This window comes from Lathyrus oleraceus, chromosome 2 (genome assembly GCF_024323335.1).
Source record: "Lathyrus oleraceus cultivar Zhongwan6 chromosome 2, CAAS_Psat_ZW6_1.0, whole genome shotgun sequence".
NCBI lineage: Eukaryota > Viridiplantae > Streptophyta > Magnoliopsida > Fabales > Fabaceae > Lathyrus > Lathyrus oleraceus.
This window is the reverse complement of record NC_066580.1, coordinates 37,044,339-37,060,825: the sequence shown is the minus strand read 5'-3', so window position 1 is coordinate 37,060,825 and position 16,487 is coordinate 37,044,339.

The following is a 16,487-nucleotide window of genomic DNA, read 5'->3' as shown; positions in this document are numbered from 1 at the left end:
TTCCTCTGAAGTCCTCTCATAAGAGGCAATTGATTGGTGTATTTAATTTCAAGATATCATCAAGTTCAGATTGAACACCATAAACTTCCATCTCAGATTTCTCTTCATGTAGTGATCTTGAGAGGAAGCCAATGGTACAGGGGTGATGTACATCACCCCAGCTTTCCAATGATATGAGGATCGCATGTTCTCATCAAGTTTTCATAACCTGCAACTTCCACCGGAGCTAACATGCTCGCCAGAGAAGACGGTGGTGTACACCACCGTCCCCATGCCAAATTGAATCTGGACCGTTTGATTGCATTTCCAGTTTGAATCATGGCCTTTAGATCTTATGACTTTTAATAATGTTGTGTGTGTCTCATTTGACCAAAGCCTATGGTGCACGCGCGCCTCACAACCCTCTGATCATCCACCTCATTTAATGAGATTGATCCAACGCGCCAGGCTTTTTGCATTTTCTGATTTAATTCATTTTATTTTCTTAATTTCATTTTATTTCCAAAATTCATATCTTTTTCATTTTAATTCCAAAAAATATGGGACCAATTGCATTATTTCCCTTTTTAATTCTAGTTTCTGAAAATGATTTTTAATATTTTTTATTTTTCCATTTGATATTTTTTTGTGAATTTTCTCTTTTCTGGTTATTTTTAATTCATTTTAAATAGTTTCCAATATTCAAAAAATGCAAAAATATTTTCTTAACATCTTTGAATGATGATGAATCTATGAAGAATATTCTCATCAATTCCCAAACTGATTTGAGATTTATTTGAGATTTTAGTTCAATTATGTTATTTTTTATTTATTTTTAATTGTTTAAAAATAGTTTTTGGTTTCCAAAAATGATGAAATTTTTTGTCAAACTTTGTTTGACCTTGTTGAACTTAGGATGATCCATTTGGACTTTTCCAAGTTGTTTTGAAATGGATTTGAAGTTTGACCGTTGTTTGATTATTTTAAGTCAAGTATTATTTTAATTCTTAAAAATACCAAAAATATTTTATTTGTTTCTTGACTTCTAAACTTCATTTTGCTTCTGTTTACCATTGATTGACTTTGATTCTATTCATGTTTGATCAATGTGTGTTGGATATTTCATTTGAATTTCAATTCATGTACATTCTTCTTCTTCTTCTTCTTCTTCTTTCTTTTTTATCAATGAGTTAATGATTGGTGGTTAGCATTGACATATGAGGGGCTTAACCTTCTTTGATTCAAATCTAATTCATCTTGATCAAAGATCAAGTGAATTTCTTTGCATTAGAGATAGGTTGCTTCTTGGTCAAGCAAAAAACCTAAATCCATACAAGATCATTCTTCTTTTCTTTTGGCATGGCAAGTTGTAGGAGCTTGGCTTACTAGTCATGGTCTCTAACTTGTGTTTGTTGCCTATGGTTTTATTGGCCGGCCTCAGATAGGTGTGACTACTACATTAGTCCACTTATGATTGCTTAACATAGCGCTAAATTGCCTTATGGCACACTAACACTAACTACTAATGACTAACTTTTAACTCAAGTCTTTATTTCTTGCAATTTACTTTCATGAAATTTAATTTCTTGCATATTAATTCATTTGCTTTTGCCCTTTGCTCACTTGAGCTCATGTTTATGTTAGTGCAATTTGCCTTTTGCTCACTTGAGCACATTATTGTGTTACACTATTGTGCTTGTTTTGTCTTGTTTGTGTGAACCCAATGCAAATGGACAAAGGACTTAGATTTTAGGACCTTACCTATGCTAATGGAGTTTGAAGAGCAAAGGCCTCATGCCTTTAGAATGCTATAAAATGTCAAAGAGCAACTAGGCCTCATGCCTTTAGAGTGCTTAATGTTGAAGATGAATCAAAAAGACCTAATTCTAAACTCACTCTTGTCCATTCTTTCTATTGCATTGTGGAACTTTTTGATTTGTGTGTTCTTATGTGTTAGGTATCCAAACTTGCCAAGTAGAAGAACCATTGTCATGAGAATCCAAAGTGAGAGATACAAAAGCCATTGGAAGATTCCTAGGAGCTTGATTGTTATGTGCTTGATTGCTTGAGTTATTTGCTTATTACTTGCTAATTCCAAAGGATGGGAGCAACTTGGATCATCACTATAATCTCAAGAAGGGAACTCCATGTGGTTTTATTTCTCTTCCTTCATATTTACATGTTTAGGACCTAGCCATTCTTCTTCTTCCCTCCACTCTAACCCAAGCCAAACTTTAGTACAAACACTAACATTGTTTTCAAAAATTAGAAACCTAAGCATTATGCTTTTGGTTTTCCAAACTCTTTTCATAACACTTATTTTGAATTGAATCCTTAAGTCAACTTTGACCATACTTTGTGAATACTTTTCATATGTAAATACAACTAACTCAATTGTTTTGTTATTTCAATGGCCACTTTTGCCAAAGTTTTTCATAAACATTAGCTATTAGGTTTGAGTTATCCTAGAGGTTGATATAATACTCACTTATATCCTTAGTGATGGACTATAAGACTTCCATGCTTATTATAGGGTTAACCCCTCACTAGCATGTTGAAACTCTCCTCACATGGTGGATTTTTGGTTTTAGGTTGAGTTTTCTCCCTTTGATAACAAAAGACCTTAAGGCTTTTGACCAATCAATTTACCAACTTCTTTTGAGATTTTTTACCCCGAACTACGTGGTTTTGATCCTAATCTTTTTTAAGATGGTACATAGGCAATGGGTTTATCCATTCAAACACAAAATTGTAAATAACTTGTATATTCTCTTCTCATATCCCCAATCATGTTTGCACAAATATTTTTCACAAATACCAACCTACCTTACAACATTGGTGAAAAGGGCTCCCTTAGAGTACTAAGGATGTTTTGGGTGCTTAAAACCATCCCATTGTATAACCAACCCCCTTACCCAGATCTCTGACATTTTTATTAGTTTTTGATTTGATAAAACTTCTCAGTTTTTGTTCTCTTTCTAACCTTTCCTTTGGATAAATAGAAGTGCGGTGGCGACTCGAATTGTATGATTTATTTTTGATTTAGTCGATAAATCTAAAGGTAACGAATACCCCGCTACACAGTGTCAACCCGAGGGGTTGTGTGGTAGTGAAAAGGGACATCCAGCGGCTGATAGATGAAGGCATGACCCAAATTGTTCAATCTTGTCATGTAGATGACGATGTGAATGTCATAGTGCCCGTTCTCAAGAATCTGGAAAGAGTAGTCATTCAGTACGACAACAGTAATAGTAACAACAATAGTCAAAGATCGGTATCACCGTTGGTCATAAGGTTAGAGGGCCCAATCCCGTATTCATTCGATAAAGTTGTTCCATATTATTACAATGCGACGATGTTGAAAGATTGTCAAGAAGTTCCATTGCCTACGACCAGTTTTGTAGTGAGTATTACTGATGTTACTAGGGTGACCCGTAGCGGTCGAGTGTTTGGGCCGGTGTTCCCAAAAGATAAGGAAGAATCAACTGTCTGTAAGAAGGTGGAAGCGCCTGCTGTAGATCCGGTTAGTGCTTCAAAATGTCAGTCTGGTGAATCCAGCAATTTAAAGGCTAATGATGATGATGAGGTACTTCGTCTAATAAAGAAGAGTAAGTTTAACGTGGTGGAGCAGCTGCTCCAAACCCCCTCGAAGATTTCAGTGTTGTCTCTGCTAATGAATTCAGAAGCACACAGAGAAGCACTGCATAGAGTTCTAGAGCAAGTGTTTGTGGAACATGATATTACGGTGGATTAGTTTGATCATATAGTAGCTAACATCACTTCTTGCAATAACCTCAGTTTTTGTAATGAGGAACTCCCTGTGGAAGGTAGAAATCATAATATGGCATTGCATATTTCCATGAATTGCAAATATGGCGCTTTATCCAACGTATTGGTTGACACCGGGTCTTCATTGAACGTACTACCGAAGTCAACTCTTTCAAAGTTGTTATATCAAGGAGCGCATATGAGGTATAGTGGTGTAATCGTCAAAGCTTTTGACGGTTCACGCAAAACAGTGATAGGTGAAGTGGACCTTCCAGTGAAGATAGATCCGAGTGATTTTCAGATTACTTTTCAAGTAATGGATATCTACCCAACCTATAGTTGTCTATTGGGAAGGCCATGGATCCATGAGGCGGGATCTGTTACCTCCATATTGCATCAGAAGCTCAAATTTGTGAAGAATGGGAAGCTTGTTATCGTTGGCGGGGAAAAGGTGTTGTTGGTTAGCCACCTGTCATATTTCTCTTATGTTGAAGCTGAGGATGAGGTTGGAACTCCGTTCTAAGCCTTACCAATTGTTGTTGAAAAGAGAGTTGGGGCACCTATGTCCTCATTAAAGGATGCAAGGAAGATTGTTGAAGAAGGCAATGTTGATCAGTAGGGATGCATGGTAGAGGTCTCTGACAACAAAGGTAGAACCGGTCTGGGTTTTCAGCAAGGTTTGTCTACTGCTAGATCAGAGGATATGCAACTTAGCTTCCGTAGCGGAGGGTTCATTCATGGTAATGAATAACACTTAGTTGTTGTGCTAGAGGATGACGAAGAGGAAGACTGCACCAATTTTGTGACGCATGGAAAGGCTTGCAACAATTGGACGGATGTTGACATTCCTGTTATTTTGCATCAATATAAGTAATTGCTTTTATTTGTTTTAAAAAATATCCTTCTCCTATGCCTAAGGGAGAAGTGAACATTATTGGGCATTTTCAAGTTTGATCATCAATAAAATTAATTCTATTCATCCACATCTATGATGTTTTATTTTTACTTTTTGCTTTATTCTGAAAATGGTAATCACAAAAAACATAAATAAACAATATAATTGTCCATCTGGATAATATTTGCTCACAAAATTCACTTCTTTAAAATCAAAATATCAAATCATTATGCAGGTTGGTTTCTAACCCCATTGAATACAATGATCCTTCTCGTTCTCCAAATTTTGAATTCGCTGTATTTGAGGCTGAGGAAGAAAGCGATGAAGAAGTGAGTGATGAATTGTCTCGTCTTCTTGAGCATGATGAAAAGACCATTTAGCCTTTCGAAGAGTAAATTGAGTTAGTCAACTTGGGTTCCGAGGATGATGTGAAGGAAGTCGAGATTGGGTCTCGACTGTGTCTAGATGCGAAGAAGGGGTTGGTTGATCTTCTTCTAGAGTATTTAGATGTGTTTGCTTGGTCCTATGAAGACATGCCTGGTTTGGATTCTGAGATTATGGCGCATAGATTGCCGTTAAAGGCAGAATGCCCACCAGTCAATCAGAAGTTAAGAAGAACGCATCCTGACATGGCAGTGAAGATCAAAGAAGAAGTGCAGAAGCAGATTGATATTGGTTTCCTTATTACTGCTGAGTATCCATAATGGGTGGCCAATATTGTGCATGTGCCAAAGAAAGATGGAAAAGTCTGCATGTGTGTCAATTATAGAGATTTGAATCAAGCCAGTTCGAAAGATGATTTCCCTCTGCCACACATTGATATGTTGGTAGACAATACTGCTAAATCCAAAGTCTTTTCATTTATGGATGGATTTTCCGGATATAATCAGATCAAGATGGCACCTGAAGATATGTAGAAGACCATATTCATTACACCCTGGGGAACATTCTGTTATAGAGTGATGCCTTTCGGTTTAAAGAATGCTGGTACAACTTACCAAAGAGCAATGACTACTCTTTTTCATGATATGATGTATAAAGAGATTGAAGTTTATGTCGATGACATGATCGTTAAATCTATTGATGAAGAGGAACATGTTGAGCATTTGTTGAAGCTATTCCAGCGTTTGAGGAAGTATAAACTCCGCTTGAATCCTAATAAGTGTACTTTTGGTGTTCGTTCTGGTAAGTTGTTGGGTTTTATTGTCAGCGAGAAGGGTATTGGGGTTGATCCTGCCAAGGTTAAAGCAATACAAGAGATGCCTGCGCCCAAAACTAAGAAGCAAGTCAGAGGTTTTCTCGGCCGCTTGAATTATATCTCAAGATTCACTTCACATATGACTACCACATTTGTGCCTATATTCAAGCTTCTTAGAAAAGATGAGTCTTGTGATTGGACCGAAGATTGCCATAAAGCTTTTGACAGTATTAAGGAATATCTGCTTGAGCCTCCGATTTTGTCTCCACCTATTGAAGGAAGACCATTGATCATGTATTTGACTGTGCTCGAAGATAGTATGGGTTATGTTCTAGGTCAGTAAGATGAGACCGGAAAGAAAGAATTTTCAATTTACTACCTCAATAAGAAGTTCACCGACTGTGATACTCGGTATTCTATGCTTGAGAAAACTTGTTGTGCATTGGCTTGAGCTGCTAAGCGTCTGCGTCAATATATGTTGAATTATACCACTTGGTTGATATCCAAAATGGATCCAATCAAGTATATATTCGAGAAGCCTGCTTTAACTGGGAGAATTGCCCGTTGGCAGATGTTGTTATCAGAGTATGATATTGAATATCGACCTTAGAAAGCAATCAAAGGTAGTATCTTGGTTGACCATTTGGCTCACCAACCGACTGAAGATTACCAGTCAGTACAATATGATTTTTCTGATGAAGAGATCTTGTACTTGAAAATGAAAGATTGTGATGAACCATTGCTTGAAGAAGGGCCAGAACCTGGTTCCCGTTGGGGCATGGCATTTGATGGAGCTGTTAATCAGTATGGTAATGGCATTGGGGCAGTGATCATTACTCCTCAAGGCACACACTTTCCATTTACAGCTAGATTGACTTTCAAGTGTACAAACAATATGGCAGAATACGAAGCTTGCATTATGGGGCTCGAAGAGGCCATTGATCTCAAAATCAAGCATTTAGATGTCATTGAAGATTCAACTTTGGTTATGAATCAGATCAAAGGTGAAAGGGGGACGAATCAACCTGGTTTAATACCATATAGAGATTATGCGAGGAGGATTTCAACTTTCTTTACCAAGGTTGAATTTCATCATATCCCTCGAGATGAAAGCCGGATGGCAGATGCTCTTGCAACGCTGGCTTCAAGGATCGTAGTGAAATATTGGAATGAGGTTCCCAATTTGATTGTGACGCATCTTGATAGGCCAGCTCATGTGTTTGCTGTTGAAGAGGTCAAAGATAAAAAGCCATGGTATTACGACATCAAATGTTTCCTCCAAAGTCAGATTTACCCTCCTGGGGCATCTTTGAAAGATAAGAAGACTTTGAGAAGATTAGCCGGTAACTTCTACCTGAATGGTGATGTGTTGTATAAGAGAAATTTCAATATGGGTCTGCTCAGATGCGTGGATAGACACGAATAAGACTTATTGATGACTGAAGTCTATGAAGCTTCCTTTGTTACTCATTCCAGTGGACTTGCAATGTGTAAGACCCTAATTTTGACCCTAAGATCCCTCATGGCATCATGTTATTGCACAAGTGCATTGCCTCAAGGATCGTAGCATGTTTGGCTCTTTAACCCTAGGGTTAGGACTTGTTTGAGTGGTTTGAGATCACAAAGCATGCTTGTATTGTATAATATTGCTTTTCTTATTTTTATTACTAACCAAAAGCACAAAAATATGTCACTAACTCTTTTTTGTTTTGAAGCTCAAGTGATCATTTGCTCCACAATGCTCCTATGAGGCTCATGAGCACAATGAAATGGCTAGATGAAGATGAGAAAAAGCATTACAATGGTCCACAAAGCTCCTAGTCATCATATATGTCTCCCAAGTATCTCAATTTTACAATTTGATCAAGATAACCCAAAGGGGTTGAGGATTGTTTCCCAAGGAAACCCTAATTTCACTATGCTTTGACTGTACCTTGCCCATGAAGCAATCTCAACCTCTGATCAAATTTAATCAAGGGAAGTTCTTTTCATTTATCATTTTATGCATATATGAGCCTACTTGAGGCCCCTCAATCATTCATTCATCAAGATTAGAAGTTTGGCCTTGAAAAGTTGACCAGTCAAAATCATCTGACTAAGCTGAGGTTCAATGAGATATAATTTTTGATCTGTTTGTCAAATGAAGATGACCCCAAAATAAAACATGTTCCTAAGAACTATATGAACAACTTTCATGTTCATCAAAAATCCATTTGAAACTCGGAAGGTCATCATTAATTTCAAAACATTATAGGTCATTTTGACAGAAACCCTAACTTTGGGTCAACTTACCAAGGGCATAACTTTCTTAATTTTTATGATTTTGAGGTGAGACCAAATGAATTGTAAATCTTGATATGTATAATTCAAATGTTATGTTTGACAAAATTTCATAATCCTAAAATAAATACATGTGATAATGCAAAACATTATAGGTCATCTTGGACATAATTCATTGAATTTGAAAAAGTACCCAACTTCAAATACCCATAACTTTGTCATGGAAAATCCAAATGATGCAAAATTTGAGTCTATATTGCCCATCTTGAAATGATATACAACTTTGAAGTTATAGGTTTTCTCATTTAAAGCTTGTATCATAAAGACAGAGGGGCTTGATTAAGCTTGCTTTTGGTGAACTTTTTTCAAAATGACTTGAATATGTTTTGTACTTGAATTTTCCAAGCCGGTTTTCATCAATTTGCAAAGGCCAAATGATTTTTTTCCAACATGACTTTTGTTCCTTATTTCAATAACTTTCCAACCATTACTCACAATAGTCTTTTTGATTCACCATTTGTGAATTTCGAATTTGTTTCCATTTATGTGCATTTTGGTATTTTTATGTTATAACTTGAATTGCAAACACATTCCATCTAATGTACACGTCCAATTGCTTTTCACATGAACTCGGCAAGTTTTTTTAGCCATCATTGGGCCTTCCACACGCCTACACAGGCCCATGCAATTCAAATTCCATTTGCCATGCACATGAACAAAGTGTGATCAGCTGATGCATTCACCTATAAATAACCAATTCCTCTCATTCATTTGCTAACCTTTTGGAGATCCCAAATGTTGCAGAAGTAAAACCACACCCTCACCAAAGGAATCATTAAAAAAAAATCATACTTTCGAGCTTGAAATTCAGTATCATTAGCTGAGTTTTAAAGCCTGATTCCTTAGCCAATCACTTCCATTACATTCATAGATCAAGAAGGAGCAAAGATCTTGGAGAATTCGTGGCTAGAAGTTCATCCATTTGAAGGTATCCATTCAAACTTTTTGGATCTGAATCTCTTAATTCAATGTAACATTCTTGTGTTTCTGTGGTTTTCTGAAGTCCTCACACTTGAGGCAAGCTTGTGATGCATTCAATTTATCATTTCATGAACAATCAGTATGAACACCATGATTTTCTCCTTCACATTTCTCTCAATATAGGAAGAGTGAGGAAAATCCAATGGTACAGTGATGATCTCCATCACACGAGCTTCATTTCCATGGCCTTTTTTTTAATTTTCATTAGGATTTATTTTCCTGCAACTGGTGGCCGGAATTTGTTATTTCGCCGGAGAAGATGGTGGTTTCCACTACCACCACCAGTGTGTCACTTCCTGGCCATTGGATCACCTTGCCACGATCTAATCTCACACGTCCGTTTCAATTACTTCATTTAATGCTTGGTGTTGCGCGCTTGACTCATGCGTAGCGTGTTTCCTCAGATCCCAGCCATTCACAAGTGCCACGTCAATTAATGAAATGCATTTGATGGCTCTGGCTTTTTCGCTTATTTCATTTTTCATTTTATTTTCAGTTAATTCATTTCATTTTCAAAAATTCATTAAAAATTCATTTGAAGTCAGAAAAATATGAGACCAATTCCAAAAAAATTCTTGGAAAATCTAGTTTCATATTATGATTTTTAATTATTTTGTGACTTCATTTGATATTTTTTTATGAATTACTTGTTTTTGAATGGTTTTAATTCATTTTAAAATACTTTCTGACTTTTAAAAAATCAAAAAATATTTTCATAGCATCTATGGATCATGATAGTCAATGAAAAATAGTCTCAACCATTTCTTGATTGTTTTGAGATTATTTGAGATTTTAATTCATATTATACTACTTTTAATTGTTTTTTAATTGTTTTTAATTACTTTCTGATTTCAAAAATTTGTGAGAAAATTAGTCAAAGCTTGTTTGACTATGTTGAACCTATGAGAACTTAATTGGACTTTTTGAAGTTGCTTTGAATTGAATTTGAGGTTCCTTTTGGTTTGTTTATTTTTTATTTGTATTTTCTTTTAATTCAAAAAATGCCAAAAAAATATCATTGACTCTTTGACTTGTTATCTTCATTTCTCTTCTGTTTGGTGTTGATTGAGGTTGATTTGAATCAACTTTGATCAATTGGGATTGGTTGTTGTCTTATTATTCCCCTCCCTTTCATCTTCATCCCTTTCTTTCCATCAATGGCCAATGAGTTAAAGTCTTGAGATTGGTCTTGACAAATGAGAAGCTTAACCTTCTTTGATCCAAACCAAACTCAAATTGATCCATGATCAAGTGAGTTGTTTTGTGTCAAAGATAGGTTGCTTCTTGGTCAAGCAAATAACCAAAAGTCAATACAAGACCCTTCCCCTTTTGTTTGGCATGACAAGTTTATGGAGCTTGGCTTACTAGTCATGATCTTTAACTTGTGTTATTTTCCTATATTCTTATTGACCGGCCTCAGATAGGTGTGACTACTATATTAGTCCACTTACGATTGCTTAACATAGCGCTACATTGTCTTACGACAAGCTAAGATAACCTTACTAACTACTAACTTTAATTTGAGCTTTTAATTTCTTGCCATTTACTTTTAATGTCATTTATTTCTTACTCATTATTCATATTAATTTTTCATCTTTGCTTATTTGAGCATATATTTTATGTTTATGTCATTTTTCTTTTGCTCATTTGAGCCAATTATTGTATATAAATATATTGCTTTTTTGTGTTGCTTTGTGTTTGTTTTGTGTGAACCAAATGCAAAAGGAGAAAGGACTTAGAATTAGGACTTACCCATTCTTAAAGGATTTCAAGAGCAACTGGGCCTCGTGCCTTTAGAATGAAAAATTTGTTGAAGAGCAACTAGGCCTCATGCCTTTAGAATGCTAAAATTCAAAGTTGACCTCAAAGGACTTCTCCTCAAACTTATTCTTTGTCCATTCCCCTTATCGTGTTGTGAACTTTTTGATGTTTGCTTTTGTGTGATAGGGATCCCACTTTGAGATTGTGAAAAGAGGACCATTGTCATGAGTAGCCAAGTTAAGAGCCAAGCCAATTATAGATCCTAGGAGCTTGAATTTAATTTATTGATTGCTTGTTTGTATGCTAAATCCAAAGGAAAGGAGCATCTTGAGTCATCTTTATGACTCCAAGAAAAGGAACTCCAAGGGTTTTATCTTTCCCCTCTTATCTTTGTATGCTCTAGGACTAGCCCTTCTCTCTTCTCCCCACTCTAACCAAGCCAAAAATCATTTTCAAAATTTTGGCTTTATTTCAAATTAGAAACTTAGGCTTTAGGCCTTTGACTTTTCAAAACCATTTTCATAAATACTCATTGTAAATAAACTCTAATCCAACTTTGACCTCATTTTGTAAATAAATTTAACTTGTAAATATAACTCATTTCAAGTTGTTTTGTGGTTCCAATGGCCACTTGTTAAAACCTTTTCATAAACATTAGTCATAGGTTTGAGTTATCATAGTGGTTGATGTAAATCTCACCTCATCCTTAGTGTTGGATTATAAGCCTTCCATGCTTATTATAGGGTTAACCCCTCACTAGCATGTTGAAGCCTTCCTCACATGGTGGATTGTTGGTTTAGGTTGAGTTTTCTCCCTTTGATAACAAAAGACCTTAAGGCTTTTGATCAAATCAATTCACCAATCTTTGGGATTTTTACCCCGAACTACGAGGTTTTGATCCTCCTTTGTGATGGTACGTAGGTAATGGGTTCATCCATTCAAACAACAAATTTGTAAATATAATCTATTCTCTTCTCATCCCTTCAATCTTTTTGCACAAATCTTTTCACAAATACCAACCTACAACACATATTTGCAAAAAAGGTTTCCCTTAGAGTACTAAGGATGTTTTGGGTGCGTAAAACCTTCCCATTTTATAACCAACCCCCTTACCTAGATCTTTGACATTTTTATTAGTTTTTGATTTGAAAAACCTTGTTACTTGGTTTTTATTCGCTTTTTAGCCTTTCCTTTGGACAAATAAAAGTGCGATGGCGACTCGAATTGTATGTTGACTTTTGGTTTAGTCAATAAACCTAAAGGTAACGAAAACCCCGCTATACAATGGAGAAGAAGATGTTGCGAGCAGGTTACTATTGGCTAACAATGGAATCTGATTGTTGCAAGTTTGTGAAGAAATGCCACAAGTGTCAAATATATGCAGATAAGATTCATGTTCCTCCGACACTGGTGAACGCCATTTCCTCCCCATGGCCCTTCTCCATGTGGGGAATTGATATGATTGGCATGATTGAGCCTAAAGCTTCGAATAGACATCGTTTCATCTTGGTGGCTATTGACTACTTCACAAATTGGGTTGAAGCGGTATCATATGCGAATGTAACCAAGAAAGTTGTTGTAAGGTTTATTAAGAATCAAATCATATGTCGCTATGGTGTGCCAAGTAAGATCATTACTGATAATGGATCAAACTTGAATAACAATATGGTGGAAGCTCTTTGTAAAGACTTCAAGATTGCACATCATAATTCTTCTCCCTACAGACCCAAGATGAATGGGGCTATTGAAGCTGCAAATAAGAACATTAAGAAGATTATTCAGAAGATGGTTGTGATGTATAAGGATTGGCATGAGATGCTCTCATTTGCTTTGCATGGATATCGTACATCCATCCGCACTTCAACAGGGGCAACCCCTTTCTCTCTTGTATATGGTATGAAAGCAGTACTCCCTGTAGAGGTTGAGATTCCTTCATTGCGTGTGCTCATGGAAGCCAAGTTGACTGAGGATGAATGGTGTTAAACCAGGTATGATCAGTTGAACTTTATTGAAGGGAAGAGATTGGCTGCCATGTGCCATGGTCATTTATATCAGTAAAGGATGAAGAAAGCCTTTGACAAGAAGGTCAGACCTCGCGTATTCAGGGAAGGTGACCTTGCGCTCAAGAAGATTTTATCTTTCAAACCAGATTCTAGAGGCAAATGGACTCCTAATTATGAAGGCACATATGTTGGCAAGAAAGCCTTTTCAGGCGGTGCTTTGAGTCTTACAACTATGGATGGTGAAGAGTTCACCCGTCCTGTGAACGCAGATGCAGTCAAGAAATACTTCGCCTAAAAAAGAAAAAGAACAGCTCGCTAAGTTGAAGACCCGAAAGGGCGGCTTAGGAAAAAATGAGCGTCTCGGTGGATTGAAAACTCGAAAGGGCGATCCAGGCAAAATTTAGAGACATAAAACAGAAAGAATTTTCCCGATAAGTTGAGTACCCCACCTTGGGGAAACTTATGAAAAAATTAGGGATTTTGGCAAGTAACTGCATTCTGCTGATCTTCCAGTTTTGGAGAAACTTTGTTGAGCACAAGGATTGACATTAATTCATCGTCCCCAGTAGTGGCCAAAAGCACAGTGGATATCAAGAGTTGGTAGAAGGATTAGTGGTCAATTGTATTCAATGTAACCCTTTCCATGTAAATTACCATTTTCAACTTTGTAAAGATCTATGGAGTCTTGTCATTTACAGACTACCATTCTATTAAATAAAGTTGAGCTTTTACCCAATTGTTTCCACTCTTATTTGTTTCAGCTAGATAGTTTAAATTCTATTATGATCATATTTGAAATTAAAATTTTAAATCAAAATCATTTTTTATTAAAACATATAAAATCAAGAATTTTAAAGCAATTTTAAAGCAATATCAACATCATTTCGAAAAAACAGCAAGTCCTAAGTGTGAAGCATTAATGGTTCTCGAGCAGTTAACCCCCGGTTATCCCCGGCTAAGTTGGTCGATTCAGTTCCCCTGTGGAGTGTTTGTCCCCAGCGAAGTTTGTGCATAAGTTCCTGACAGAATCAGTGATCATCCAGCTAGTTTTGGTCTCCAGCAGAGCGATGAGGGTTTCCTCAGTAGTTTGCATGATGGCAGTAGAACTTTGTTTTCCCCACTAGTTGCCATCCGACTCACTCCCAGTCAGAGTTTCCTCCTGGTTTTTAAGCATCTATTTGCGTTTATCCTCTGTATGGTTGTCTCCCCATTCAATATGGCGTTGACTTAAAATTCCCCGTAGATTCGATAATGTTTCCTTTCCTCAGCAGATCTCCACCTTCCTCGGCTAGGTTTGAGCCTGTGGGATGTTGATCTCTCTTTTCTCTAGCATTTGTCTCCTTATTTTGTGGATTGACCGAGGATTGTACTGATGATTCAAATTTTGCGACACCTTTGTATCCTTTGCGATCGTTTTGTCAGCATAATCATCATATATACATATACATATACATATACACTCATAATTTCATAATTGCATCATCATATTTACTGATTCATTGTTTGAGATCCTTATTCTCTGTTATGGCGGTACTTTATCCCCATACAAATCTGGCGTCTGTCATCCTTCAATTGTAGAGTGTTGGGCCCTTAAGCAGAAAGACTTTAACCTTTATCCTTTTCCCCACTGAGTTATTCCCTCGTTGATGAGTATTGTTTTAGTTTCCTCCTCAATTGATTATCTGGATGGAATCACTCCCCTTGAGTTATATCCTCATTGGGTTGAGTCTTGATTGATCGTTTCTTTCTAGCTCTTGCCTAGATTGATGCTTTGGGTCCCCTAAGAGTTTACTACCCGGTAATTGGTGGTATTCTTCTTAGTTTTCAGTTTGTTACTTCTTGCCCAATACCCGACAAAAGTACCCCTGTTTTCCGCATTAGTAAAGTCCCCAGTGGATTCATTTTTTCCGGAAGTATATCCTTGATATGTTCATCCTAACCGATGACGGATATCTTTCTTCCCCTGTTTAAGTTTATCCTTGATATGTTCATTCTAACCGATGGCGGATACTCTCATCCTGTGGTATTCTACCCAATAAAAAGGTAGTTGTAATCCATATTTTGTTCCCCAGAGAGTTAATCCTTGATATGTTCATCCTAACCAATGACGGGTTTCCTTCTCTTTGTTGGTTTTTTACCCAGTGACCGGTAGTTGTAAATCCTAATTTCCCTCAACAAAGTTTATCCTTGATATGTTCATCCTAACCGGTGACGGATTTTCTCTTTGTTGGTATTCTATCCAGTATTCGATAGATGTAATTCCTACTTTTTGTTCAGTTGGTTTATCCTTAATATGTTCATTGATCAGTCACCATTTATGCTAGGTATTTCACTATTTAACCGTAAATAAGTCAGGTAAACTGCGTAAACTGAAGCATTTTTAGTTAGATATAAGCTCAATTCTATAATATGAAGTGTGTTGTTACTTATGAATTTCTTGAGGATATTTTACACTTTTGGGTATGTTACCAGGTCAAAAAAGTAGTCTGGAAGCTCAGGAAATCAAACGTCAGATGCGAAAGTAAGCCCGAGCAAGAAAACGAACGAAAAAACCAAATTCTTGGAGAACCTACTGTCCATACGCGTATGGCCTTACTTGATATGCGTATGGACCTTCCCAGTACGCGTACCATACGCAAATGACCAGAGGGGGTGAAAATCAAGCAAAAAGACAAGTTTATGGTGATACGCGTACCAAACTGGTGATACGCGTACCAGACTGGGCAATACGCGTACCAGACTGGGCAATACGCGTATCAGACTGGGCAATACGCGTATGGCCCCCAAAATCAGGAAAAGCCCAGCTGCATAGCTATTTAGAGGGGAGAACACGATTTTCCGAGGGTTGGACGATTTTTAGAGAAAAAGAGACGCGTTTGAGACCTGGAGACTCCACGTTTATCAGAGGATTCATATGTTCAAGAGTTTTCCGACGATTGAAGATTGATTCCTCACGAAATTCTGTAATGACAACAATGTTAATCTTTGTTTTTATTTCGATTATGAGTAGCTAAACCCCCCATTGCTAGGGGGGTGACCCTGATTCTGAATGTGACAGATTTTATGTTTATGAGTGCATTGACTATTTCTTCTTTTCCATTGATTTGTTCTTATTACCGTTCTTTATGCTTTATTCGTCGGACCAACGAATGATGATTAATATGAATAGTTTAAGTTGGACAGCAATTATTCCTTGATATGTATAAGAATTTTGGATAGTAAAAATAACCTAGGACTAGGGATTTTCTATCTGACCGGTAATTCTTGATATTCGAATGCTTGAGTATGAACTTAATTATTTATGGACATAGTAATTAGGTTACATAATCAAAGGTCTTTTCACTAAGGAATTAGGAATAGATACCCTTGAGGACCGGAATTAATTGGACATAATTATTGTCTAAGCCTTCATAAATTATATCTGTTACAGGAAGTTTCATTCACCGAACCCTAGCAATCTTCTCTCATTTGTCTCTCGTTCAACCTTTTTACTTATTTTATTTATTTGCAATTGGTAATATAATTACTCACAACATAAAAACCAAAGGCTTTTGTCTAATTG